Genomic DNA, 27,997 nt, shown 5'->3' on the forward strand with positions numbered 1-27,997 from the left:
CGTACTAAACACAGTTATTGGTGGTGGCACCAGAACACTACGTGCAAACTTTCAGCTAAATCAGGCGAGAAATGCGCCCTCTAGAGGCTCAAGAAGTCGAGACCCAAGATCGGTTTATATGGCAGCTATATCAAAACATGAACCGATTTAAAGCATACTTAGCGCCATTATTGGAAGTAATACCAAAACACTTTGCGCAAAATTTCAGTCAAATCGGATAATAATTGGATCAAGAAGTCAAGACCCAAGATCGGTTTATATGACAGCTATATCAAGACGTAGACTGATATAGCCCATTTACAATCCCAACCGACCTACGCTAATAAGAAGTATTTGTGCAAAATTTCAAGCAACTAGCTGTACTCCTTCGAAAGTAAGCGTGCTTTTGATAGACAGACGGACGGACGGACGGACAAGGCTAGTTCGACTTAAAATGTCATGACGATCAAGAATATATATACTTTATGGGGTCTTAGACGAATATTTCGAGGAGTTACAAACAGAATGACGAAATTAGTATACCCCCATCCTATGGTGCAGGGTATTAAAATAGGCAGTGTGGGAACGAGTGGAGATATTGAAAATTGGAATGGTTAGAGCCGAGGTATTACAGAGATAGTGTGCAAAATGCAAAATATCAAAATTCTCATGGCACCTTTTGGCAGCCCCCTATAATTGGTCAACTTCGTATTTCGAATAGAGATATCTTAGTAAAACCTTTTGAATTTTGCGGGTAAAAGTGTTTTTGAAAATCCAAAAATTAATACTGTCCGATTTTTTTTTTTACAAAAATTCCCAAACACCCATTTCGGACAAAGACGGTTTCAAAAGGCCGCAGTTTAATAGAATGCAAATATTGTTAGGTGAAAACATTTTTATTTTCGAATGTGTTAGTGTTATTAAACAAGGACAACAGCCCGAATGGGGATTCTGGCGTTTGGAATTCGAAAATCCGAGGGGTTTTGGAAATTTCTTAATAAAAAAAACCTATTTTGCTGTTTCAGTTGACAAATCATGTACAAATTTCATCTAAAACGCATCTACAATAAACGCATCAATGAAGACTAATAAATAAAAATATTGTGTTTACCCAAAATATGCATAAAATACACTTTTTTCGCGTTATTGTAACTTCCAAACTGTACAACTTTTAAGTTGTACAACTAAAAAATGTTGACACTTTTTCGGCAAAGTCGTTGTAAATTTTATCATAAATCCAAATCTTATATTACTTACCCCAAAAGTACTGCCCAAAAACTCAATTCAAATTAAATGTATTCAGGAGTAGAGTACAAATTTCATATTAAAAACAGTAAGGAAAGCCAAAAGTCGGGCGGAGCCGACTATATAATACCCTAAACCACCCAGTCTGCGTACTATTCTTAATTCATGGCAGACTGGGAATGGCGTCACTACAACACCAAACGGTGACGAACTATACTATAGCTACCATAACACGAGGCATGAATTTGGCTGTGGATTTGTGGTTAGTCGGAGGCTGAAAAACCTTGTCTCCAGCTTTACTCCGGTGGATGAGGGGCTAGCCACAATCCGCATAAAAGCCAAATTCTTCAATATCAGCCTTATTTGTGCCCATGCCCCGACGGAAGACAAAGACGAGCAGACCAAGGATATTTTCTACGAGCGCCCAGAGAGAGAATATGACCGCTGCACCGTCCATGATATTAAAATCGTTCTGGGAGATTTAGATGCGAAAATAGGGAAGGAAGACATTTTTGGTTCAACAGTCGGAAAGGAGGAAAGTACGATCTGACACTGCACGGAAGCTGGACATTGAAAAGATGCAAACACAACAAATGGCAGCGGCATACTCCACTAGACGGACCCAACTGCTTGATGAAAGCACTCCTTGGTCCGATGATAAAATAGCGCAGTGGAAAACTATTGCCCAATCCATGCAAAATGCCGCGAAATCTCTACTTAGGTACTGGAAACCTCCTTCAAGAAACCCATGGTATGACCAAGAGTGTCGAGATGCTACTGAAGCCAAGAATGCGGCATATAGAGCAACCCTGCAATCAGTAGCAACGTGCCAGATGAAGGAGAGGTATCGGCAGAAAAGGAGAGAGGAGAAACGTCTATTCCGTTAGTGAATTGAGATTTACAGGAATCTGAATGAAGTCCGGGAATTCTACCAAAGAATTAAATATCAAAACCGATGGCTTTGGCCTGCATCCTCCAGCAGAGACAAAGAAGGAAATCTGGTAACTGACACAGATAACATGCTGAGGATACGGAAATAACACTTTACCCAACTGTGTCCGACGTTGGCGGCGAAGAGGATACCGCAGAACCAATCCCTGATGATGGTATAGAATGTTTACCTCCAAGTCAGAATGAGGTCCAAAAAGCAGTGACCTAACTAAAGAACAACAAGGCAGCAGGAGCCGATGGGTTACCCGCTGAACTGTTTAAGACCGGAGGCGACACGCTGATAAGGCGTATGCATCAGCTTATCTGCGCAATCTGGATAGAAGAACGCATATCCGATGATTCCACCTCAGCATACTATGCCCCGTACACAAGAAAGGAGACAAGAGGCAATGTGCCAACTACAGAGGAATAAGTCTCCTCCCCATCACATACAAGATATTCTCGAGCGTACTGCGTGAAAGATTAAAACCTAAAGTCAATGAGATAATTGGGCCCTATCAATGCGGCTTTAGACCTGGTAAATCCACCCTGGACCAGATATTCACACTGCGCCAAATCCTGAAAAAGACCCGAGAAGCACAAATCAACACCTACCATCTCTTTGATGACTACAAAACCGACTTCGAGTTCTGAGTTTGGTATCCAGGCAAAATTAATAAAACTCTGCAGGATGGCACTTGCTGATACGCGTTCCTCAGTAACAAGTTTCAGACAAGGAGACAATCTATCGTGTGATCTCTTTTATATCCTGTTGGAGAAGATTAAATGAGATGCAGATGTGAATAGATATGGCACACTAATCACAAGAGAACACATGCTACTCGCCTATGCCGACGACATCGATATCATAGGTCGGTCACCGAAAGTAGTAATTGCAGCCTTTGAAAGAATCGAAAGAGAGTAAGTGAAAATGGGACTGACAGTAAATGGAGATACGAAGAAATGGATGGTTTCAACTCTCAAAAAGCCTCACACAACCGAGCAGATAAAGAAAATGGAGAAAGTTGGGAACCGCAATATTGAGACAGTCAGTAACTTTATCTTCTTCGTCACCGCCGTAACCGAAACGAATGACACCAGTTTTGGGATTAAGCGAAGAATAATACTGGCAAACAGGTGCTACTTTGGACTAAGTAAGCAGTTTAGAAACAAGGCCACCTCTCGACAGACGAGGACTACACTTTACAAGACACTGATACTAACCGTGCTGTTATATGGTTCTGAAGCATGGGTACTTGTGAAAGCAGATGCTTGGAGTATTTGAGAGAAAGATTCTTCGTAAAATATATAGACCAGTTTGCGATAATGGAGAATATAGGCGACGTATGAAACGCAAGCTGTATGACGACGATAGCATAGTTACATGCATCAAAATACAATGGCTGCGTTGGCTAGGTCATGTTGTCAGAATGGATGAAGAAGCTCCAGCAAAGAAGTCTTTTGAAGGCAAACACGCAAACCGGGAAGACCAAAAGCCCGATGGAAAGATCAAGTGGTGGGAGACACCTGTCAGAGATTTTAAAATGAGCGCAGAAGATCGAGGCGCTTGGAACGCTATTCTACGTTCGGCTAGTGTAACAAATGTTGAAATATAGTCAGATTTTAATTTTGCATACCAATTGATATATTGAATAGAACATTGTAAGATTTTCTTACGATAGGACCTAAATTGTAGCTACCAGAGCCTTAGAGGCAATATCATATGAAACATATATATGGCAACAACACACCTCACTCAAAATTTTGCAAAGATCAAACCAAGATTGTGTCTTCTATAGCCTTATAATGCCATATCGGATGGACGATATATATGGGAGCTATATCTAAATCTGAACCGATTTTAATGAAATTTTCCACACGCATTTAAACGTCAAATAAAACATTTCATGCCAGATTTGGTAAAGATCGGACGAAAATTGTGGCTTCTATAGCCATAAAAGGCCATATCGGATGGAAGATATATATGAGAGGTGTGTCTAAATCTGAACCGATTTTAAGGAAATTTTTCAAACGTATTGGGACGTTAAACGAAACATCTGTTGCAAAATTTTATAAAGATCGGACCAAAATTGTGGTTTCTATAGCCTTCAAAGGCCATATCGGAAAGAAGATATATATGGGAGCTGAACCTGAATCGATTTTTATGAAATTTTGCACCCATATTTCAACGTTGAATAAAACATCGATTTTTGTAAAGATCGGACTAAAATTGTGGCACACGCATATAAAACATTTGTTTACAGTCTGCTGAATTCTCTCCGTGCCAAATATTATTATATTTTAAAGTAAAATTAAGTAAAATTATTATAATAATAATAATAATTAACTTATTAATTTTGAACTCCCGACTGACGACATTTTGTCATAGTCGTAAAATCTTTGATTGTTTTTTTTCGAGAATTTAATAACCCGAATAATGTAATATGTAAATTGAAAACGAAAGAAATTAACAATAAAGATTACACTACTATAAAACATTTCATGCAAAATCTTGTAAAGATCGGACCAAAATTGTGGCTTCTATAGCCCTAATAGGACTTATCGGATGAAAGATTTTGTTCAAAATCATTAGCGTTCGTCCTTTGCCAAAAAAGTGACTTGTGCAAAACTTTGTAACAGTCGGACAAAAAATGCGTACAGGTCGCATTAATTACAAGAATACATGAACAGGCAGATAAACGGACAGACGGACATAGCTATATCGAATCAGGAAGTGATTCTAAACCGATCGGTATACTTATCAATGGGTCTAGTTCTTCTGTTTCTAAGCGTTGGAAATAAATGCACAAAGTTATAATACCCTGTACCAAAATGGTGGTGTAGGGTATAATTGGGTACTGTCCCGACCCCAAAACACCCTAAAATAGGTTTATTGGACGAGCCTGACAATATGGGACTCAAATGAAAAGTATTCGGGAGTATTACGAATATAGTCAGGAAGTAGGAATAGGCTTTAAAATTTGTTGATATCGAATGGGGGGGAAGGGGGACCCTCCCCCGTTACCCCAAAAATACCACCCAAAATCAAAAGTGGACCGATAAGGACAACATGGATATCAAATGATATACCTCAAAAACGCCACCCAAAATCAAAAGTGGACTGATAGGAACAATATGGGTATCAAATGAAATGTACTGGAGACTAGAAAATGAATATCGTAGTAAAATATTGGGTCCAAGTATCCAACGGGCCGTCCCAACCCCAAAACTCCTCTAGACAGATATATTCGACGTTCCTATCAATGTAGGACTCAAATGAAAAGTATTCGGCAGTAGATTGAAATATGGCACCAAAAATTAGGTCCAAGTAATGGGAGGTCAATAAGGGATTCAAATGAAAGATAAAGAATATGACATTAATATTTGCGTTCAAGTCTAGGTGGCAATTTTCCTCCTAAAAATACGTCGAATAGGTTAATTGAGCCATTATGCTAATATGGGACTCAAATGAAATGTATTTGAGAGTAGAAAACGAATTTGATATCCAATTTTGAAACCAAGTTTACGGGTACGCCCTAAATCACACCCTGAACTGAAATTCATTTCCGACTATAGCAATATGGAGCTCAAATCAATGGTATTTGGGAGTAGAGAGCGAATTTAATATCTATTTTCAGGGCAAAGTGCCGGAGGCCGCTCCAGCCCCAAAACACCCTTCAAACGGTTCATCTTTATCGACCATGGCAATATGGGGCTCAAAATAAAAGGATTTGGAAGTGTTGCACGAATTTGATTTCCATATTTGAGTCGAAATGTCTACCGTAAAAGAACTGCTCATTATTCTAATTTCAAAAATAACAGATCCCGCAGATTTATAATGTGATGCGTTCGAAATTTTTTTGCACTCTCACAGTCACCAAAAACAAAACAAGGTTTATATTGCCAGGGTCGGGTGCCACGGGGCCGCCCAAAACCCTCCAAATGGACACATAGACCAATCACGACAATATAGAGTCATGTGTTTGGGGAGCCGCCCCTCCCTAAAATTCCTCCCTATTATATAAAAGCAATTTTGGGTGGAATTTGATTGATTTTCGGGAAATTTGTATATTCATTTCGGGACAAAGATCCTGTGGTCCACCCCACCATAAAACACATATTATTTACCGATGGCATGGTACCTCGCAAATGTCGCCAGCATTAAGAGGGAATAACCACCGCTTTGAAATTTGTGCGATGTTCTCGCCTGGATTCGAACGCAGGCCTTCAGCGTCATAAGCTACAGTGGCACGAATTTGATATCCATATTCAGAGCGAAATGTCCCCGCCCTAAAAATATATTAAAGAGTTAAAGAAAGCGCTACGAAGCGAGCCCGGTTCGGCTAGTAAATCATAAAAATTCAAATCGAACCACAAATGCCTTCGTAAATGCGAAGAAGGTCTCGGTTAAGAAACCAGTGCAGATATCGTAGACCTTAATAGGTATTTTTATACCCACCACCGAAGGGTGGGGGTATATTCATTTTGTCATTCCGTTTGCAACACATCGAAATCTAAGACGATCTAGCCATGTCCGTCTGTCAGTCTGTTGAAATCACGCCACAGTCTTTAAAAATAGAGATATTGAGCTCAAATTTTGCATGGGTCTTTTTTTGTTCATAAGCAGGTTAATTTCGAAAATGGGCTATATCGGACTATATATTGATTTAGCCCCCATATAGACCGATCCGCCGATTTAGGGTCTTAGGCCCATAAAAGCCACATTTATTATCCGATCTTGTTGAAATTTGGGACAGTGAGTTGTGTTGGGACCTTCAATATTCTTCTTCAAGTTGGTCTAGATCGGTTCGGATTTGGATATAGCTGCCATATAAACCGATCTCTCGATTTGAGGTTTTAGGTACATAAAAGGCACATTTATTGTCCCATGTCACCGAAATTTGGGACAATGAGTTGTATTAGACCCTTCCATATCTTTCTTCAATTCGGCTCAGATCGGTCCAGATTTGGATATAGCTGCCATTTAGACCGATCTCTCTGTTTAAGGTTTTGGGGCCATAAAAAGCGCATTTATTGTTCGATTTCGCCGAAATTTAGGACAGTGAGTTGGGTTAGGCTCTTCGACATTTTTCTGAAACTTTTCCAAAATCGGTCTATATTTGGATATAGCTGCCATATAGACCGATATCTCGATTTTAAGTCCTGGCCTTTATAATCCGATTTCACTGAAATTTGACATAGTAACTTATGTTAGGCTTTTCGACATCCGTGTCGTATATGGTTCAAATCGGTTTATTTTTAGATATAGCTACTGAAAAGACCAATATTTTTTTATACATAATAGAACAATGACTTGTACTTATAAGTTTATGGTCCAAATCGTAACATATTTCGTTATAGCTGCTATGTGGCATAAGATATGCCTTTTTTACCGGATTTTGACAATTGGTGGTTTACATATATACCCGAGGTGGTGGGTATCCAAAGTTCGACCTTAACGCCTTTTTACTTGTTGAGCATACACATGTCTCTGTACACCTTTTGGAAGTTGTATTGATGGTTTCGAACGCCAAACAACGGCCTCGGCTTCCAAAAAGGTGCACAGAATCGTGTGTATGCTATGTGAGTAGTGTAATATTGTAGACAAAAAATCTGCCATTACACAACCACATGTATTGGGAAAGGATCAGCTAGCGGACAGGTATATCGAGGGAGGGTAATGTGGTATGTATATCAAAACAGCGTTTTCGCAATAAATACGATCAAAATACAACATACCAACGTATGGCCCTTAAATCATTCATGGTTGAAAAGTCTTCCAACCAAAGACGAATCGCCTCCCATAGTGGTTAGTGTGCGTGGTAACCTTTTTTTGTTTTCCGTTTCCATTGCAGAAAAATCACCGATCATTGCGCTCGTCTCGAAAGAGGAAACATGAAAAATATGATCTTCGTCCTAATAAAAAAAACACTTCAAAAAAAAATAAATCAAATATGTTGGTCATATGTAAGGACTCGGAGCGGAACATGTCTGTTTTTGCATACTACATTTGATACATGATTGTAACCCTTTGAGGACGAATGGGACATATAAGTCCCATTTTGTATTTTTGCTCTACATCCCACATTTATTAATGGATTTTTGAAAATTTGCATTTAATTAGCTTTGGTTACTAACACTAAATATGATTATCCCTTGTAGTTGTGGTAAGATGTTAAGCACAAAAAATTTGCATTATCTTTTTCATTAATTTAAAATGTTTCTATTTCAAAGACTTGAGAGACTAGGGAACAAAATTTTTAGTATTATTGGCGTCAATACCTCCTCTATCAGCAATTTTTTACATAAATTTTTTTGGTGATATACCTTTACCCTTACACTTCCTACGCTGGTGGGACATGTATGTCCCATTCGTCTTCAAAGGTTACCAGAAGGGTAAAAATGAGTTTTTGACATTTTCAGTTCATTAAAAACAAGTAAAAAGGCGTTAAGTTTGGCCGGGACGAACTTTGGATACCCACCACCTCGGGAATATACGTAAACCACCTTTCATTAAAATCCAGTGAAAATTGTATACCTTTTATCCCAGAACAGTTATATCAAAATATGTTCCGATTTGGACCAAATACTTATAAGTACAAGTCATAGTTCAATTGTGTATAACAAAATATTGGTCTTTTAAGTAGCTTCATCTAAAAATACACCGATCTGAGCTACACACGACACGGATTTCGAAAAGCCTAACGTAAGTCACTGTTTCATTCATTCAATTTCAGTGAAATCGGATTATAAATGCGCCTTTTATGGGGCCAAAACTTTAAATCGAGATATCGGTCTATATGGCAGCTATATCCAAATCTGAACCGATTTAGCCCAAGTTTCAGAAAAATGTCGAAGGGCCTAACTCAACTCACTGTCCCAAATTTCGGCGAAATCGGACAATAAATGCGCCTTTTATGAACCCAAAACCTAATATCGAGATATCGGTCTATATGGCAGCTATATTTAAATCTGGACTGATCTGGGCCATATTGCAGAAGGAAGTCGAAGGGCTTAACCTAACTCACTGTCATGAATTTCGGCGATATCGGACAATAAATGCTCCTTTTATGGGCCCAAAACCTTAAGTAGAGAGATCGGTCTATATGGCAGCTATATCCAAATCTTAAGCGATCTGTGCCATATGGCAGCTATATCCAAAACTGGACCGATCTGCACCAAGTTGATGAGGGATGTCAAAAGGCCTAACACAATTTACTGTCCCAAATTTCAGAAAAATCGGATAATAAATGTCGCTTTTATGGACCTAAGACCCTAAATCTGAGGATCGGTCCATATGGCAGCTATATCCAAATCTAGCCCGATCTGGTCCAAATTGAAGAAGGATGACGAAGGGCCTAACACAACTCACTATCCCATATTTAGCAAAATCGGATTATAAATGTGGCTTTTATGGCCCTAAGACCCTAAATTGGCGGATCGGTCTATATGGGGGCTATATCAAGATATAGTCCGATATAGCCCACCTTCGAACATAACCTGATTATGGATAAAAAAAAATCTCTGCAAAATTGCAGCCCAATATCTTCATTTTTAAAGACTGTAGCGTGATTTCAACAGACAGATGGACGGACATGGCTAGATCGTCTTAGATTTTCACGCTGATCAATAATATATACACTTTATAGGGATATTTTGATGTGTTGCAAACGGAATGACAAAACGAATATGCGCCCTTCCTTCGGTGGTGGGTATAAAAGACCAATATTTTGTTATACACAATTGAGAAATGAATGAAAAAACATATAAAAATATATTAAGCTCAGCAGAGCAGAACTTTGGATACCCATTTCCTCGGGTAAATAATCCGGTAATAAATGAATTATTTATGCACACATAGCAGTTATATCCATATAGGGTCCGTTTTGACCCAAATTTAGCACGAAAATTGAGTGGTCTGATAAATAAAAGCCACTTATCAGTTTAGGTTCAGTACTGGTCTTTTTGGCAGATATATCCAAATATAGACCTATCTGAACCATATATTGTAGAACACGGACGACGAAAAGCTTAATAAAAGTTACTGTGTCAACTTTCAGCGAAATCTGACAATAAATTCGCCTTTTATGGGGCCAGGATCTAAAATCGAGAGATCGGTTTATATGGCAGCTATATGCAAGTGGCTATATCCTGAAGCGTCTACAAGAACTATATCGGGGGCCTAGTACAACTTTTTGAACTTAACCTGCCTATGAACAAAAGGAGCATGTGTGCAAAATTTCAGCTTAATATCGCCATTTTTATAGACTGTAGCGTGATTTCAACAGACGGATGGACATGGCTAGATCGTGCTAGATTTTTACGACGATCAAGAACATATATACTTTATAGGGTCTGAAAATGGATATTTCGGTGTGTTGCAAACGGAATGACTAATGCTATCTTAAATTAAACAAGTAAAAGCGTGCTAAGTTCGGCCGGGCCGAATCTATATCAGGCTATGGACCAATATCAGGCTATGGACCAATTCAGACTATAATAAATAAGTTTTTTGATGGTCATGAGAGGATCCGTCGTACAAAATTTAAGGCTTATTGGATAATAATTGCGACCTCTAGAGGCTCAAAAAGTCAAGATCCCAGATCGGTTTTTATGGCAGCTATATCAGGTTAAGAACCGATTTAAACCAATCTTAGCACAGTTGTTGGACATCATAACAAAATGCTTCGTGCAAAATTTCATTCAAATCGAATAAGAAATGCGCCCTCTAGTGGCTCAAGAAGTCAAGATTCAAGATCGGTTTATATGGCAGCTATATCAAAACATGTACCGATTTAAATCATACTTAGCGCAGTTGCTGGAAGTCATAACAAAACACCCCATGCAAAATTTTCAGCCAAATCGGATAAGAATTGCGCACTCAAGAAGAAGACCTAAGACCTCAAGAAGTCCAGACCCAAGATCGGTTTATATAGCAACTATATCAAAACATGGACCGATATGGTCCATTTACAATCCCAACCGACCTACACTAATAAGAAATATTTATGCAAAATTTTCAAGCGGCTAGCTTTACTCCCTCGAAAGTTAGCATGCTTTCGACAGACAGACGGATGGACGGACGGATGGACGGACGGATGGACGGACGGACGGACGGATGGACGGACGGATGGATGGATGGACGGACGGATAGACGGACGGACGAATGGACGGACGGACATACGGACGGACAGACAAACGGACAGACTGACGGACGGGCGGACATGGCTAGATCGACTTAAAATGTCATGACGATCAAGAATATATATATACTTTGTGGGGTCTTAGACGAATATTTCGAGGAGTTGGAAACAGAATGACGAAATAAGTATACCCCTATCATTTGGTTGAGGGTATAAAAATGGTAAGCATTAGCTGAAACTTGGCATATTGTAGATTCTTTTTATTCCCACCACCGAAGGATGGGGGTATATTCATTTAGTCAATCCGTTTGCAACACATCGTAATATTCATTTTCGACCCTAAAAGGTATATATTCTTGATCAGCATAAAAATCCAAGACGATCTAGCCATGTCCGTCCGTCTGTCCCACTGTCTGTTGAAATCACGCTACAGTCTTTAAAAATAGAGACATTGAGCTGAAATTTTGCACAGATTCTTTTTTTGTCCATAAGCAGGTTAAGTTCGAAGATGGGCTAAATCGGACTATATCTTGGTATAGCCCCCATATAGACCGATCCACCGATTTAGGGTCTTAGGCCAATAAAAGCCACATTTATTATCCGATTTTGCTCAAATTTGGGACAGTGAGTTGTGTTAGGCCCTTTGACATCATTCGTAAATTTGGCTTAAATCGGTTCAGATTTGGATATGGTTGCCATATAGACCGATCATCCGATTTAGGGTCTTAGGCTCATAAAGGCCGCATTTATTATCCGATTTCGCTGAAATTTGGAACAGTGAGTTGTGTTATTCCATTCGACAGCCTTCTTAAATTTGGCCCAGATCGGTCCAGATTTGGATATAGCTGCCATATAGACCGATATCTCGAACTTTTTCACCGGATTTTGAGGAAAGTTGGTTTACATATATACCCAAGGTGGTGGGTATCCAAAGTTCGGCTCATCCGAACTTAAAGCTTTTTTACTTGTTTGTTCATAGCCAGGTTAAGTTCGTAGTTATATAGCCCCAATAAAGACCGATTTCTCGTTTTAAAGTCAAATGCCGATTAAAACCACATTATTTACCCGATTTCGCAGGAAATTGGCCCAATTTGTTCCAATATGGCTCCTTAACATTCGTACTGAGTATGATCAAAATCAGGATATATTTGGATATAGCTGCCATATAGACCAATCTTCCGATTTACGGTCTTTGGCCAATAACAGACGCATTTATTACCCGATTTCGCTGAAATTTGGTATAGTGAGCTGCGTTAGACTCTGATGTACACTTTCAATTTGGCCCATAACTTTCCATATTTAGATATATCTGCCATATAAACCGATTTCCTGATTTATGGTCTTTTGTCAAAAAAAAAGCGAATTTATCTTCCGATTTCGCTAAAATTTTACACTTTGAGCTATGTTAGGCTTCCCGACATCCCTGTTCTATATATATATGGTTCTCTATATATATATATGGTTCCTATTTGATGTAGCTGCCAGATATACGATTTTAGTCCTTGAACCATGAAAACTTCTCCAAAATATAATTAAAAAATTTAATCACATTGCCTATACTGGGGAAAGATGTTTGCAAAATGGGCATTTTTAAGTAAAATAACCGTAGAGTGCTTAATCCTTGGATGGCGAAAATTTTTTTTGCGAGTATATAGGCCCTAAGGTAACAAAAATATGTTGCAAAGTTGGAGGCTTCAGCCTTGCGCTTTGACAACTCGATGAGTCAATAGCATTCGTTCTTGGACCAAATAAGTGACACATTTTAGGACAGTCGAACAACAAAAGCGACCTGTACCTTGGTTACAAGTATACATGGACAGACAGACGGACATAGATTAATCGAATCAGGAAGTGATTCTAAGATGATCGGTATACTAATCAATTGATTTAGGTCTTCTCATTATTAGCGTTGCAAATAAATGCACAAAGTTATAATACCAGTACCAAAGTGATAGTGTAGGGTATACAAAATTCATTAAAAACGCATTTTTGTGAAGTCCCCTTTATAGCATAATAAGCTAAATTAAAAGCTTTAGATCAAATTTTATTTATGGAGACACGAGATAATAAAATCACTTTTTGGGCCAAAAAGTGAAAAAAATTAAATTTTTCACATTCTTATATACACCACCAAAGAATGGGGGTGTATCCACTTTGTCATTCTGTTTGCAATACATTGAAATATCCATTTCCGACCCTATAAAGTATATATATTCAGGATCGTCGTAAGAATCTAAGACGATCTACCAATGCCCGTCCGTCTGTCTGTTGAAATCACGCTACAGTCTTTAAAAATATAGATATTGAGCTGAAAATTTGCACATACTCTTTTTTTGTCCATTAGCAGGCCAAGTTCGAAGATGATCTATATCGGACTATATCTTGATATAGCCCCCATATAGACTGATCCGCCGATTTAGGGTCTTAGGCCAATTAAAGCCACATTTATTATCCGATTTTGCTGAAATTTGGGACAGTGAGTTGCGTTAGACCCTTCGACATCTTTAGTCAATTTGGCTCAGATCGGTCCCGATTTGGATATAGCCGCCATATAGACCGATACTCCGATTTAGGATCTTAGGTCCATAAAAGACAAATTTATTATCCGATTTTGCTGAAATTTGGGACAGTGAGTTGTGTTAGGCCCTCCGACATCCTTCGTCAATTTGGCCCAGATCGCTCCAGATTTGGATATTTCTGCCATATACCCCGATCCCTCGGTTTTAGGTTTTGAGGATATAAAAGGCGCGTTTATTGTTCGATTTCGATGAAATTTGAGACAGTGAGTTGTCTTAGACGCTTTAACGCCTTTCTTGAATTTGGTCCTGATCGGTTCAGATTTGGAAATATCTGCCATATAGACCGATCTCTCGGATTTAGGTTTTGGGGCCATAAAAGCGCATATATTGTCCGAAATCGCTGAAACTTGGGACAGGGAGTTGTTTTGGGCGCTTCGATGTCCTTCCTCAATTTGGCCCAGATTGGTACAGATTTGACTATAGCTGCCGTATAGACCGATCTCTCGATTAAAGGTTTTGGGCCCACAAAAGGCGCATTTATTTTCCGATTTCGCCGAAATTTTGGACAGTGCTTTGTGCTAGGCTCTTCATAATTTTTTTTTTAACTTGGCCCAAATCAGTCCAGATTTGGATAGAGCTGCCATGTAGACCAATATTTCGATTTAAAGTCTTGGCCCCATAAAAGGCGAATTTATAATCCGATATCACTGAAATTTGACACAGTGACTTATGTTAGGCTTTTCGACATCCGTGTCTTATACAGTTCAGATTGGTTTATTTTTAGATATAGCTACTAAAAAGACCAATATTTTGTTATACACAATGGAACAATGACTTGTACTTACTAGTATTTGGTCCAAATCGGACATATTTCGATATAACTGCTATGGGACATAAGGAATGCAATTTTCACCGGATTTTGATGAAAGGTGCTTTACATATATACCCGAGGTGGTGGGTACGCTTTTTTACTTGTTGATTGCAATAGTCTTCTGAAATACCTTTCCAAATCTGTATGAAGCATTTACAAAAGGTGTAAAGGTGTAGGGGGAGAACCCGAATTTTATTTGAAAATTCCTAACCTCAGATGAAAAACTCCGCTGGAGGTGTTTTTTTAATTTTGGTAGGCTGACCTCGTATTTTATGATTTTTAACTCATATACAGATTTAGATTACTTTCAATATTTACAAAAATTTTGCAGTATCACGTTTTGAGATATATAAGACATTTAAGCATGTTTTTGAAGGTTTTTACAATCTCCATCTTTTAAAAGAAGAATCAAGCCAATCGGCCTATAATTGACTGATTGGCGAGCAATTTAAAATTTGACATGACCGAGGTGACCAACTTTCAAGCCCAATGGATCAGCCCCTGACCAACTGGGGTCCAAATTTTCCATATTAATTGGAAAACATATCAACATTGACTATGATAAATTTCGTGTCCATATCTCTATCCGTTCAAAAGTTCCAGAATTATTTTCAAGATTTTTGGCAACACTGTGTGGTGGTGGGTACAAAAAGGATTTTTTCAAAACAATAATCTATCAGTAATTGAAGTTGGCAACGGGTGGTTGTGTCCGTAGTACTTAGCAACTTAAATTTTAAGATAGCATCCTTATTTTGAAGTTTCTTTGAGCAAGAGAAATTCTTATATTTTTCAGCCAACTTTTTTTTTCTGTGTATAAATCCATAAACAGAAATGGCCCTATGTAAATCCATCTGGCGATCTTTAAAAACCATAGATTGCTCATTTTTTAATCTTGTGGCTTATTTTTCATTTTCTCTATAAACTTAGAAGTTGGAGGTTTTATTTATTTCCTTTTTAGATTTTTATTTGCGTTTTTTATTTGATTTATAGATTATTTAGGCAAATCAGTTTGTATTTTAAATTATTTTTATTTACTTGTTTTACTCTTCTTTTATTTTTTTTTTCAATTCTTGATACATAAATTAAAATGAAAATAATTAATATTTATAATTTTGTTTTTGTATAATTTTTTTTTAAATTTTGCTTATATATTTTTTATATTCATTTATTTTTTATACTCTGTTTTAAAAGTTTTCACTTATGATGACAACATGACAACGTCTATTCCTTAACTAATCGCTTAATATAACATTTGACAGACGGGTAAAATCAACATAACATATTGGGTGGTCAAATTTCTAAGAACTTTTTTTTGAGAATAACTCATACTAATTTGTCCACAACCACTAATTGATAAACAATTATCTGAACAAAACAAAAACAGAAAACACACAAATGTCCAAGTCCAAGGCTTAATGACCTTGTGCTCTTGACCACTTGCTTTTGTTACATTGACCATTGGCCCATTTAGTGGGCAAAAGCCTTATGATATTTGTGGATGTAGCACATAGGCAGAGAATAATTTATTAGCCTTGCACAGAATGACATCTCCATTCATTGTTGCTGTTTTAAACAGAGTTCGGCCAATCATTTTGACACAGAAAACTTGTCTTAATATTTTCGTAGGGAAATGGGCAAACACTCCCTCGTCGAGGACTTCTTTACTGTTCGAAAAAAATATATATAAAATGAAAGAGCTCAAATGAATATTCTGAGGTGGGTCACTGGGAAAATTCGTTTCAATGTTGTGTGGAAAGGTTGAAGAATCGAACTCTCTTTCGCTAGCTCGTTTAACTTGCATAAATTATTTTCACCAATGAATAATTAATACCTTGGGGTTTGGTTCTCATTATTGCTGCCACTTCAATATTTGACCATTTAAATACTGGGTGTAGTCACACAATTTTCGGTTCTGGGTCGCACGCACTTCTTTTTTTTTTACACACACACTGTTTTATTGATTTTCGCTTTCATTTTCTCTCCGAGGAAAATTCCAAATTATTTTTCTTGATTTTTCATTCGGTTTATTTAAATATTTTTGGGGTTTGCCATAAACTTTCGTTTTCTTTGATTCAAGAGATTTTACTCTTTAAGCACACAAACAAACAAACAAAGAATTTCTTTTATTTGTTATCCTTTATCCTTTCTTTTGGTAAGATATTTATTTTTGGTTTGTTGTTGTTGTTGTTGTTTTTCTTTTCTTTTAAGATTTTCTTTGGGGCACATTCACTTATTTTCCTTGAACTAATTTAAACATAAATCATCATTGATTTGCTTGATTCCCAATACACTTGTTGTTTCTTTAAACACTCTGTGTCGTTTTGCGTCGCCCCCTGCCCGTTCGCCAGCCTTTGGCTTTGGTGCTATCCTTCTGTTCGGAGAAGAAAATAAGCAATTATCGTTATAAACCTGACGCCGCTCACACGAAAAGCACGAACTGACAAACGAAATCCGTTTCGGTCGGTTTTCAAGGGTTGGTATGACTGACTGACTTCCTTGTTGGTGTGCTTCAATGGGTTTATCAAGCCAACAAGAACTGCGTGCGTTCCGTACAAATCCTGTGCGTGTATTCACGACTCGGTCTCTATGAAAGAACTGAGTTCGCAGCACACAGAAATGTAGCAACACACCACACGCGAATAGAGCACAGAGCAGTGTGGAGTAGACATTGAGCTATGAAAATGAGCTCCCATGCAACAAATAACAGAACAGCCGGCCACCAACTCTCCCTCTGTGGTAAAGGAATAAGCTGTAATAGCTTGCAGCTCTATGCTGTTGCTCTCAAAGCCACACCGCACAGCAATTTGAAGCAGCCAGTCTTCGTTTGCAGCCATGCTACACAAACAAAGGGAAATTTACTTCACTCAGTTAGCTCTCTGTGGGTTGCTCGCTCTTTACCCACTATCCATCTCTCTCTCTCACTCTCACTCTCTCTTTCTGCACAAAACAGGGAATAATCTGTAAAATGTAGCTGCAAATGATACCATGTGACTTGTTGCGAATCGAAGAAAGTCCTGCACGAGAATTTTTGGTCTTTCTCTCATGGTGTGTGTGTCCCTTTTGATTGAGGCTAATATAAAAAATAAAGCAAACCATACCGAAAAATTCCCGCTTTTTTGTTTGTGTTGCGTGTTTGGCTTGTTTGTGCGGTGGATTTCTTTGCATGAAGGGAGAAAAACTAAAAGTGTGTTTTTTTTGTGTTTGTGACTCCATCACACTACCCCCCCAATCGCCATGGATGGCATATAAACACACTACCCTCCACACACACACACACACATAAGAACTCTTCTTTTTGGGAACATTTTGTTTGCAATTTAAAGCTTATTGCACGGGGAGATGAAGCGGCTATAAACAAAGATTAACATTTATATTTAAACATAAAAGATATACACAAATTAAACATAAAACCGGCTATTCTTTCTTTCTAAGCTGCAATTGTTAACAACGCTTGAATGAAATGAAAAGTGACCAGTTGTGTATTATAGGCCTATAAAACGTCAGCATGCCAGTAAGTCAGTTAGGCAATCGGTTCGCCGTCATGGTGGTGTCTATGAGGATTTTGTCGTTTCGGGTGCGACATGCGACAACAATTTATGTGAGGGAGGAGGCTATGGGGAGATGTTGTTCAACACCCCTTGTGGCTCCATTTGAGCTAATTTAAGAGATTTCCGCCTGAGACTTTAGTTTATGGCATAAGTTTGTCGCATTTCAGTTACTTGGGGCCATGGAATTGTTCAAATGTATCGGCAGTGTTCCAAATTCAATTTTGTGGGGCTTTAAATAGGGGCCAATGCACTTGACTTGCAAATGGATTATGGATGAACAAGTAAAAGCGTGCTGGGCCAAATCTTGGGAACCATCACCACCATGGATTATGCTAAAAGTTAATACAAACTAAATTTAGTTAAAGGGCATAATTTCATTCTACATACAAAACTTCCGTCAAACCAGCAAAAATTAAAGCTTCTAGAAACCGTTCAACGTTCGAGAGGCCGGTTTACATAGGTGCTAAATCAGGTTATGGACTGATCTGAACCGTATTTGGCACAGTTGTTGTCAAGTTATAGACCGATTTAGACCGTACTTGGCAAAGTTGTTGAAAGTCATAATAAACGCTCAATTTCAGCCTAACGGACAAAAATTGAGGCTTGTAAGGGTTCAAGAGGTCAAATCGGGTCGGATCGGTTTATTTGGTAGCTATATCAGGTTATAGACCTATTCGGCCCGTACTTGGCACAGTTATTGGAAGTCATAACATAACACTACATCTAAAATTTCAGCCAAATCGGATAAAAATTGTGTCCAGGGGCTTAAGAAGTCAAATCGGGAGCTATATTTAAATATGGCCCAATTCCCAACAACCTACACCGATATTAAGTATCTGTGCAAAATTTCAAGTGACTAGCTTTACGTGTTCGCCCGATATCGTGATTTCGACAGACGGACGGGCGGACATGGCTAGATCGAAGCAGAATGTTGAGACGATCCAGAATGCATATACTTAATGGGGTCCCAGATGGTACCCGTATCCTATGGTCGTGGGTATAAAAAGGGACAATAACCTAAATGTATCGGAAATAACATAACGGAGCGTTTTAGAACATTTTTGGAAGATTAATAGAATTAAAATGGTTCAAAAAAATTATACTGAGCAGTAGAACTCCCCATCGCATACAAAATACTTTCGAGCGTACTGTTTGACAGATTAAAACCTAAAGCCAATGAGACAATTGGGCCCTATCAACACAGTTTTAGACATGGTAAATGCACCATAGACCAGATATTCACACTGTGCCAAATCCTGAAAAAGACCCAAGTAGGACAGCCCAATTCTTACCATCTCAATGTTGACTACAAAGCCTCTTTCGATAGCCCTATACGTACAAAGGTAGTTCAAGCCATGACTGAGTTTGGTATCCCTGTAAAATAAATTAGACTAATCAGAATGGCACTTGCTGATATACGTTGCTCAGTAAGAATGGGAAAGAATCTCTCGGAACCATTCAATACCAAACGAGGTTTCAGACAAGGAAACAGCTTATCGTGTGATCTCTTTAATATCATGCTGGTGAAGTCTTTACTAGATGTATATGTGAATAGATATGGCACACTAATCACAAGAGAACGCATGCTACTCGCCTATGCCGACGACATCGATATCATAGGTCGGTCACCGGAAGTAGTAACTGCATCATTTGAACGAATCGAAAGAGAGTCAGTGATAATGGGTCTGGCAGTAAATGGAGATAAGATGAAATGGATGGTTTCAACTCTCCAAATAACTTGCACAACCGAGCAGATAAAGAAAATGGAGAAAGTTGGGAACCACAACTTTGAGACAGTCAGTACCTCGGGTATATATATAAACCACCTATCATCAAAATCCGGTGAAAATTGCATACGTTATGTCATATTGCAGTTATATCGAAATATGTTCCGATTTAGACCAAATACTAATAAGTACAAGTTATTGTTCAATTGTGTATAACAAAATATTGGTCTTTTTTGGTAGTTATATGTAAAAATAAACCGATCTCAAACATATACGACACGGATGTCGAAAAGCCTAATATAAGTCACTATGTCAATTTTCATTGAAATCAGATTATAAATGCGCCTTTTATGGGGCCAAGACTTTAAATCGGGATATCGGTCAACATGGTAGCTATATCCAAATCTGGACCGATTTTCTTCAAGTTGCAGAAAAATTTCGAAGAGCCTACCACAACGCACTGTCCCAAATTTCGGCGAAATCGGATAATAAATGCGCCTTTAATGGGCGCAAAACCTTTAATCGAGAGATCGGTCTATATGGCAGCTATACCCAAATCTGGACCGATCTTGGCCAAATTGAGGAGGGATGTTGAAGGGCCTAACATAACTCACCGTACCAAATTTTAGCAAAATCGAATAATAAATGTGACTTTTATGGGCCTAAGACCCTTAATCGGAGGATCGGTCTACATGGCAGCTATATCAAAATCTGGACCGATCTGGTCCAAATTGAAGAAAGATGTCAAAGGACCCAACACAACTCACTGTCTCAAATTTCAGCAAAATCGGATAATAAATGTGGCTTTTATGGGCCCAAGATCCTAAATCGGATGATCGGTCTATATGGCAGTCATATCCAAATCTGAACCGATCTAGGTCAAATTGAAGAATGATATCGAAGGGCCTAACACAACTCACTGTCCCAATTTTCAGCAAAATCGGAAAATAAATGTGGCTTTAATTGTCCTAAGACGCTAAATCGGATGATCCGTCTATATGGCAGCTATATCCAAATCCGGACCGATCTGTGCCATATTGCAGAGGGATGTCAAGGAGCTTAACTTAACTCACTGTCTCAAATTTCGGCGACATCGGATAATAAATGTGGTTTTTATGGGCTCAAGATCCTAAATCGGAGGATCGGTCTATATGGCGGCTATATCCAAATCTGGACCGATCTAGGTCAAATTGAAGAATTATATCGAAGGTCCTAACACAACTCACTGCCCCAATTTTCAGCAAAATCAGATAATAAATGTGGCTTTAATTGTCCTAAGACGCTAAATCTGATGATCGGTCTATATGGCAGCTATATCCAAATCTGGACCGATCTGTGCCATATTGCAGAGGGATATCAAGGAGCTTAACTTAACTCACTGTCCCAAATTTCGGCGACATCGGACAATAAATGTGGCTTTTATGGGCTCAAGATCCTAAATCGGAGGATCGGTCTATATGGCGGCTATATCCAAATCTGGACCACTCTGAACCAAATTGACGAAGAATATCGAAGAGCCGAACACAACTCACCGTCCCAAATTTCAGCAGAATCTGATAATAAATGTGGATTTTATGGGCCTAAGACCTTAAATCGGTTGATCGTTCTATATGGTAGCAATATCTAGATATAGTCCGATATAGCCCATCTCCGAGCTTAACGTGCTTATGGACAAAAAAATAATCTGTACAAAGTTTCAGCTCAATATCTCTAATTTTAAAAACTGCAGCGTTATGTCCGCAGACAGACGGACGGACATGACTAGATCGTCTTAGATTTTTACGCTGATCAAGAATATATATATCTTATTGGGTAGGAAATGGATATTGCGATGTGTTGCAAACGGAATGACAAATTTCGCTGAAATTTAAAACAGTGGGTTATTTGAAGCATCCTGGCATCTGAGCTAAATATGGTTCAGATCGACTATATTTAGATATAGCTGCCATATAGACCAATCTCCCCATAAGGGGCCTGAAGACCATAAAAGCTTAATTTTCTTTATTTTTCAACCGGTGTCTGAGCCTCACGGTATCCGACCTTAGTATGGTTCAGAACGGTTTCTACTTGGATATCTATTCTAGAAAATTGAATAGTGACATATATATATTAGACCACTCAATGTCCGTGCCGAATTTGGGTGCTTAAGTTATCCAATCTTCACCGGATTGTGACGAAATGGGGTTAACATATATACCCGAGGTGGTGGGTATCCAAAGTTCGGCCCGGCCAAACTTAATGCCTTTTTACTTGTTCAAACATATTAGAGCTACATTAAGTTATGAACCGAAGTATTCATGACAGTTAAAAGATATAAAGGGTGAATTTTTATCTATTATCTTTTTGCCAACACTGGCTTAAACAGCTCACGCTCGTTTCGTGTTTTGTTTCCCTGTCAAACATTTTCAGTTTGATCTATAATTTAACCATGAATCGTGTTACAAACGAACAACGCTTGCAAATTATTGAATTTTATTATCAAAATCTCATATTTTCTATTTTTTTTTTTCTCATTTTTGGCTCAATGGTCGTAAGTATGCTGAATTGTCGATTTTGGAGTGAAGATCAGCCAGAAGCATTGCAAGCGCTGCCAATGCATCCAGAAAAACTCACAGTTTGGTGCGGTTTATGGGCTGGTGACATCATTGGACCGCACTTCTTCAAAGATGATGCGAGTCGTAGCGTAACTGTGAACGATGAGCGCTATCTTGCCCAAAATGCAAAAGCTTGACTTGCATGACATTTGGTTTCAACAAGACGGTGCCATATGCCACACAGCACGCGTAATAATGGACTAATTGAGAGGCGAGATAGGTGAACATTTTATTTTTAGTTCGGGACTGGTCTGCTCTCTTCCTAGCTCTCTTTCTTTCGGGTTTTCAAACAAATTCACAAAGTTATAATACGCAGTACCACAGTAGTGGTGTAGGGTATACAAGGGTTACCTTGCTCGTTTTTAGAGTCGTTGACTTCATTATCTCGAATTCGGTACTACTAACGCTCTTCGTAGTTGAATATAAAATGTTAAAAAGAGAATGTTCTTTAATTTGATGTATGACACTTGGAAAAAGCTTTAATCGTTTCAGAGAAATTGGTCGCCGAAGTCCCCGAAGTTGCCAAATAGCCAAAAAATTGAGATTTTCTAAATTTTGAGGCCCTAGCAGCACGTGTTAACATTTTCCAATTGTGCTCAAAGTTTGGGAATCTTAAAATCTGCAAATGAAAATTTTTTGCAAATTTTGCCCATGAACATTCCAATAAGCAACAGGGGCAAACTTCTCACACATCAATGTGTGCAGTCCGATTCAAATTTAAGCTCAATGATAAGGGGCCTCCTTTTTATAGCCGAGTCCGACAGCGTGCCGCAGTGTGACACCTCTCTGGAGAGAAGTTTTACATGGCACAGTACCTCACAAATGTTGGCAGCATTAGGAGGGGAAAACCACCACTGAAAATTTTTATACCCTCCACCATAAGATGGGGGGTATACTAATTTCGTCATTCTGTTTGTAACTACTCGAAATATTCGTCTGAGACCCCATAAAGTATATATATTCTTGATCGTCGTGAAATTTTATGTCGATCTAGCCATGTCCGTCCGTCTGTCCGTCCGTCCGTCCGTCCGTCCGTCCGTCCGTCCGTCCGTCCGTCCGTCCGTCCGTCTGTCTGTCGAAAGCACGCTAACTTCCGAAGGAGTAGAGCTAGCCGCTTGAAATTTTGCACAAATACTTCTCATTAGTGTAGGTCGGTTGGTATTGTAAATGGGCCATATCGGTCTATGTTTTGATATAGCTGCCATATAAACCGATCTTGGGTCTTGACTTCTTGAGCCTCTAGAGTGCGCAATTCTTATCCGATTGGGATGAAATTTTGCACGACGTGTTTTGTTATGATATCCAACAACTGTGCCAAGTATGGTTCAAATCGGTATATAACCTGATATAGCTGCCATATAAACCGATCTTGGGTCTTGACTTCTTGAGCCTCTAGAGTGCGCAATTCTTATCCGATTGGAATGAAATTTTGCACCACGTGTTTTGTTATGATATCCAACAACTTTGCCAAGTATGGTTCAAATCGGTATATAACCTGATATAGCTGCCATATAAACCGATCTTGGGTCTTGACTTCTTGAGCCTCTAGAGAGCGCAATTCTTATCCGATTGGAATGAAATTTTGCACCACGTGTTTTGTTATAATATCCAATAACTGTGCCAAGTATGGTTCAAATCGGTTTATAACCTGATATAGCTGCCATATAAACCGATCTTGGGTCTTGAATTCTTGAGCCTCTAGAGTGCGCAATTCTTATCCGATTGGAATGAAATTTTGCACGACGTGTTTTGTTATGATATCCAACAATTTTAGCAAGTATGGTTCATATCGGTCCATGTTTTGATATAGCTGCCATATAAACCGATATTCGGTCTTGAATTCTTGAGCCTCTAGAGTGCGCAATTCTTATCCGATTTGACATCCAACAACTGTGCCAAGTATGGTTCAAATCGGTCCATAACCTGATATAGCTGTCATATAAACAGATCTGGGGATTTTACTTCTTGAGCTTCTAGAGGGCCCAATTCCTATCCGATTTGGCTGAAATTTTGCATGACGTATTTTATTCTTACTTTCAACAACTGTGTCAAATAACGTTCAAATCGGTCCATAACCTGACATAGCTGCCATATAAACCGATCTGGGATCTTGACTTCTTGATCCCTAGAGGTCGCAATTATTATCCGATATGCCTGAAATTTTTTACGACGGATCCTTTCATGACCATCAACAAACGTGTTTATTATGGTCTGAATCGGTCTATTGCCCGATACAGCTCCCATATAAATCGTTCTCTCTATTTAACTTCTTGAGCCCCCAATGAGCACAATTCTTATTCGAATTGGCTGAAATTTTACACAGGTCTCCAACATATAATTTAATTGTGGTCCGAAACGGACCATTTCTTGATATCGCTCTAAAAGCAGAGCAAATCTTTTCTTATATCCTTTTTTGCCTAAGAAGAGATGCCGGGAAAAGAACTCGACAAATGCGATCCATGGTGGAGGGTATATAAGTTTCGGCCCGGCCGAACTTAGCACGTTCGGCGTCATAGGCGGACATGCTAACCTCTGCGCAACGGTAGCCCTAATCCATAATACATCATTTAAAAATTATGCTAATTAGAAAGATCTCTGTCAAATGTCGAATGGGGTTGAACCATAGATGACTTGCATTAATTTGGACTGGAACTATAAACCGAAAAGCAAGAGAGCTCAAAGTTCGTTTGGAGTGAACCTTGGTTGCCCAACAGCAATGATTTTATAGCAATGGTATAGAAACTATCGCAGTAAATAGTAAACTATTTTTATTGTTTTCATGGTTGCGAGTAGTCGAAACTGGATCTATTTGGTCTGTGTTTGGTGTAATTGTTAAACGGCTTTAATGCACAATACATACCAAATTTTAGTCAAATATGATGAAATTGTAGGCCCCTAGACAATGGTTATTTTATGATTGCCTTTTATATAGTATAAAGGATTTTGAGCATTTCATCGAGGCCACAGGAACCGTAGAGCATTTACATCTTGTTTCGATGTCGATTTACATTGCAGTAGAAGTAAACACTGTTTTGACAACAATTTTATCCAGCTTGTATGCAAATATGCAGACACGGGAAATGGCCAACATTTATATTTTGCAAAAAGTGGAAAAAAGGAATACAATTTAAAAACTCTTCACTGGCGACGATGCCCTTTTCCTCACAACTTAAACACCCTTCATCCTAGGCGCATAGAATAGAAAATGCGATTTTCAAATAAAACAACGCTTGGAGTATTCTGAAACCAGAGCCATAGAAGTGCAGTTATTTAATGGCGTTTCAGTTCACAGGATAATGCTCGATGTCCATGTGAGTAAGTGTATCTACATGTGTGAGTGTGTGTGTGAACGAGCACATTCGTCTATGTACTGAGTGCGGTGAAATATACATATGTGTGTATGTGGTTTCATAGCGGTTTACTTGTAGAGAGGTCGTTGTTTTTATAGTAGCATTCGGGCTTTGTTTTTTTTACATTTTGTTGCATATAAATGAAACAATTTGTGGCTACACTTACATTTTATTGTAAATCTCTCTCAGTCGCTGCAACGCCGTACCCCCCTTTATGTAGTGTATACAAATTGTTATGCAAAGTGTTCGCAATGAAATAGGAATGCAGGTTTCGAATTTTTCTATGAAAGGCGTAGTCCGAAAATTTCCTGGATCTACAGGCATGCGCAGGCTATGTCTCCAAATAAGGGAATACTAACTTCGTAATTCCGTTTGTAGCTACTCGAAGTATTGGTTAAACACAGTACAATTAATATGGAAGCCTAGACAGTTGATCCAGCGTTCGTCTATTTAAAGCATGCGGTTATCTATATACATCTTATGTTGGTTGCTTGGGATTTAAAGTGGACCGATGTCGAAAATTAACACTTCATCCTTTTGAAAGACCCATTACTAACTAGTTTGTATGTAATTTTGTACGATAGCTTCGGTTGCAAATTTGCCCATTAAAATTCCATTAAGGAGCAGGGCTAAATTTCTCTCATATTACTGAATGCGGTGAGTTAAAGCTCAATGTTAAGGGACCTCCTTTTTATAGACGAGTCCGAATGGTGTGCCGCAGTGCGATACCTCTTTGCGGGAAGTTTTTAGATGGCATAATAGCTAACAAATGTCGCCCGCATAAGGAGGTGATGTTCTCACCAGGAATCGAACCCAGGCGTTCATCGTCATAGGCGGACAAGCTAACCTTTGCGCTACGCTAGCCTCCATAAAGCTAGCTTCTGTTATGACTTCTAATATCCATGCCAAGTATGGTCCAAGTCGGTTCAAAGCCTGATAACGCTTCCACAGAAACTAATCTCCAGATTTGGCTTTTTCAAACCTTAGAGGGCGCTGTGGTGTCTGGAATTGCTGCAAAAGGAGGCGGATTACCTGCGCCCCATAGCGACGTTTGGAGTCGCATATATCTCGACGAACTGACAGGAGGCATGGCTGGAGATTATACCAAAACCCGACTAGGCACATTGTGGGACCCTAAATGCCTGTAGTCATATCAAAGTTGCCTCTTTTCTACTCAAAATAGTACCCAGTAAATTGCTGAAATAAAAGCAGCCAGCCAACGTTAAAAAAAATCTATGAGATCGCCTGGCAAGAACGAGGTTGTGAATAGAATAGCGGTATGCATTGACAACGAAGGGCTTTTCACAATGTGAGGACCGATACAGTGATCCAAATCCTAGATCAATATCGAGAGGACCGAGTCCTTAGGGACTGGATAAGCGATATGCTTAGGAACAGGTGGATAAATTGTGAGTCCAGTGTTATGAGATTAAGGCATAAAGTGGATCAGTGCACGCCACAGGGGGCCAGATTATCACCACGCCTATGGGTGACCACCATAAAAAGCATACTACAGATCCTGAATGAAAAATGAATTTGCACCAGTGTACTGTACTTTTGAGGCTTACGGGCTCTGGCTCGGATAAAAAACCTGACTTGAACCAGTTAAGGGCATATGATGAATAATAACTAGGGATTTTTTGAGCAGCATAGAATTCCTTAAAAAGATTTCTTATGGGAGGCCACCGTAGCTCAGAGGTAAGCATGTCCGGTTCGAACCTGTCGAGACAATCAATAAAAATTTTCAGCGGTGGTTTTCCCCTCCTAATGCTGACAACACCGTGGCCACTGGTGGCCACCGAATCGCAAAGGTTAGCATGTCCGCCTATGACGCTGAACACATGGGTTTGAATCCTGGCGAGACCATCAGAAACAATTTTCAGTGGTGGTTTTCTCCTCCTAATGCTGGCAACATTTGTGAGGTACTGTGACATGTAAAACTTCTCACCAAAGAGGTGCCGCACTGCGGCAATCCGTTCGGACTCGGCTATAATAAGGAGGCCCCTTATCATTGAGCTTTAACTTGAATCGGACTGCACTCATTGATATGTAAGAATTTTGGCCCTGTTCCTTAGAGGAATGTTCATGGGC

The 27,997-nt window shown here is 39.0% G+C and overlaps 1 protein-coding gene across 2 annotated transcripts in view; it reads right to left on the minus strand.

Annotated features, from left to right (window-relative positions):
- Positions 1-17,308, minus strand: part of LOC106092858 (uncharacterized) — a 606,782-nt gene extending 589,474 nt beyond the window's left edge. The window contains exon 1 of one of the 2 annotated variants that reach the window (XM_059362079.1): positions 16,519-17,308. The gene's annotated coding sequence lies outside the window, so the exon portion shown is untranslated. The remainder of the gene's footprint in view (positions 1-16,518) is intronic. The other variant, XM_059362080.1, reaches the window with a different exon arrangement.
- Between the last annotated feature and the right edge of the window lie 10,689 nt (positions 17,309-27,997).

Source organism: Stomoxys calcitrans, chromosome 2 (genome assembly GCF_963082655.1).
Source record: "Stomoxys calcitrans chromosome 2, idStoCalc2.1, whole genome shotgun sequence".
Classification (NCBI taxonomy): Eukaryota; Metazoa; Arthropoda; class Insecta; order Diptera; family Muscidae; genus Stomoxys; species Stomoxys calcitrans.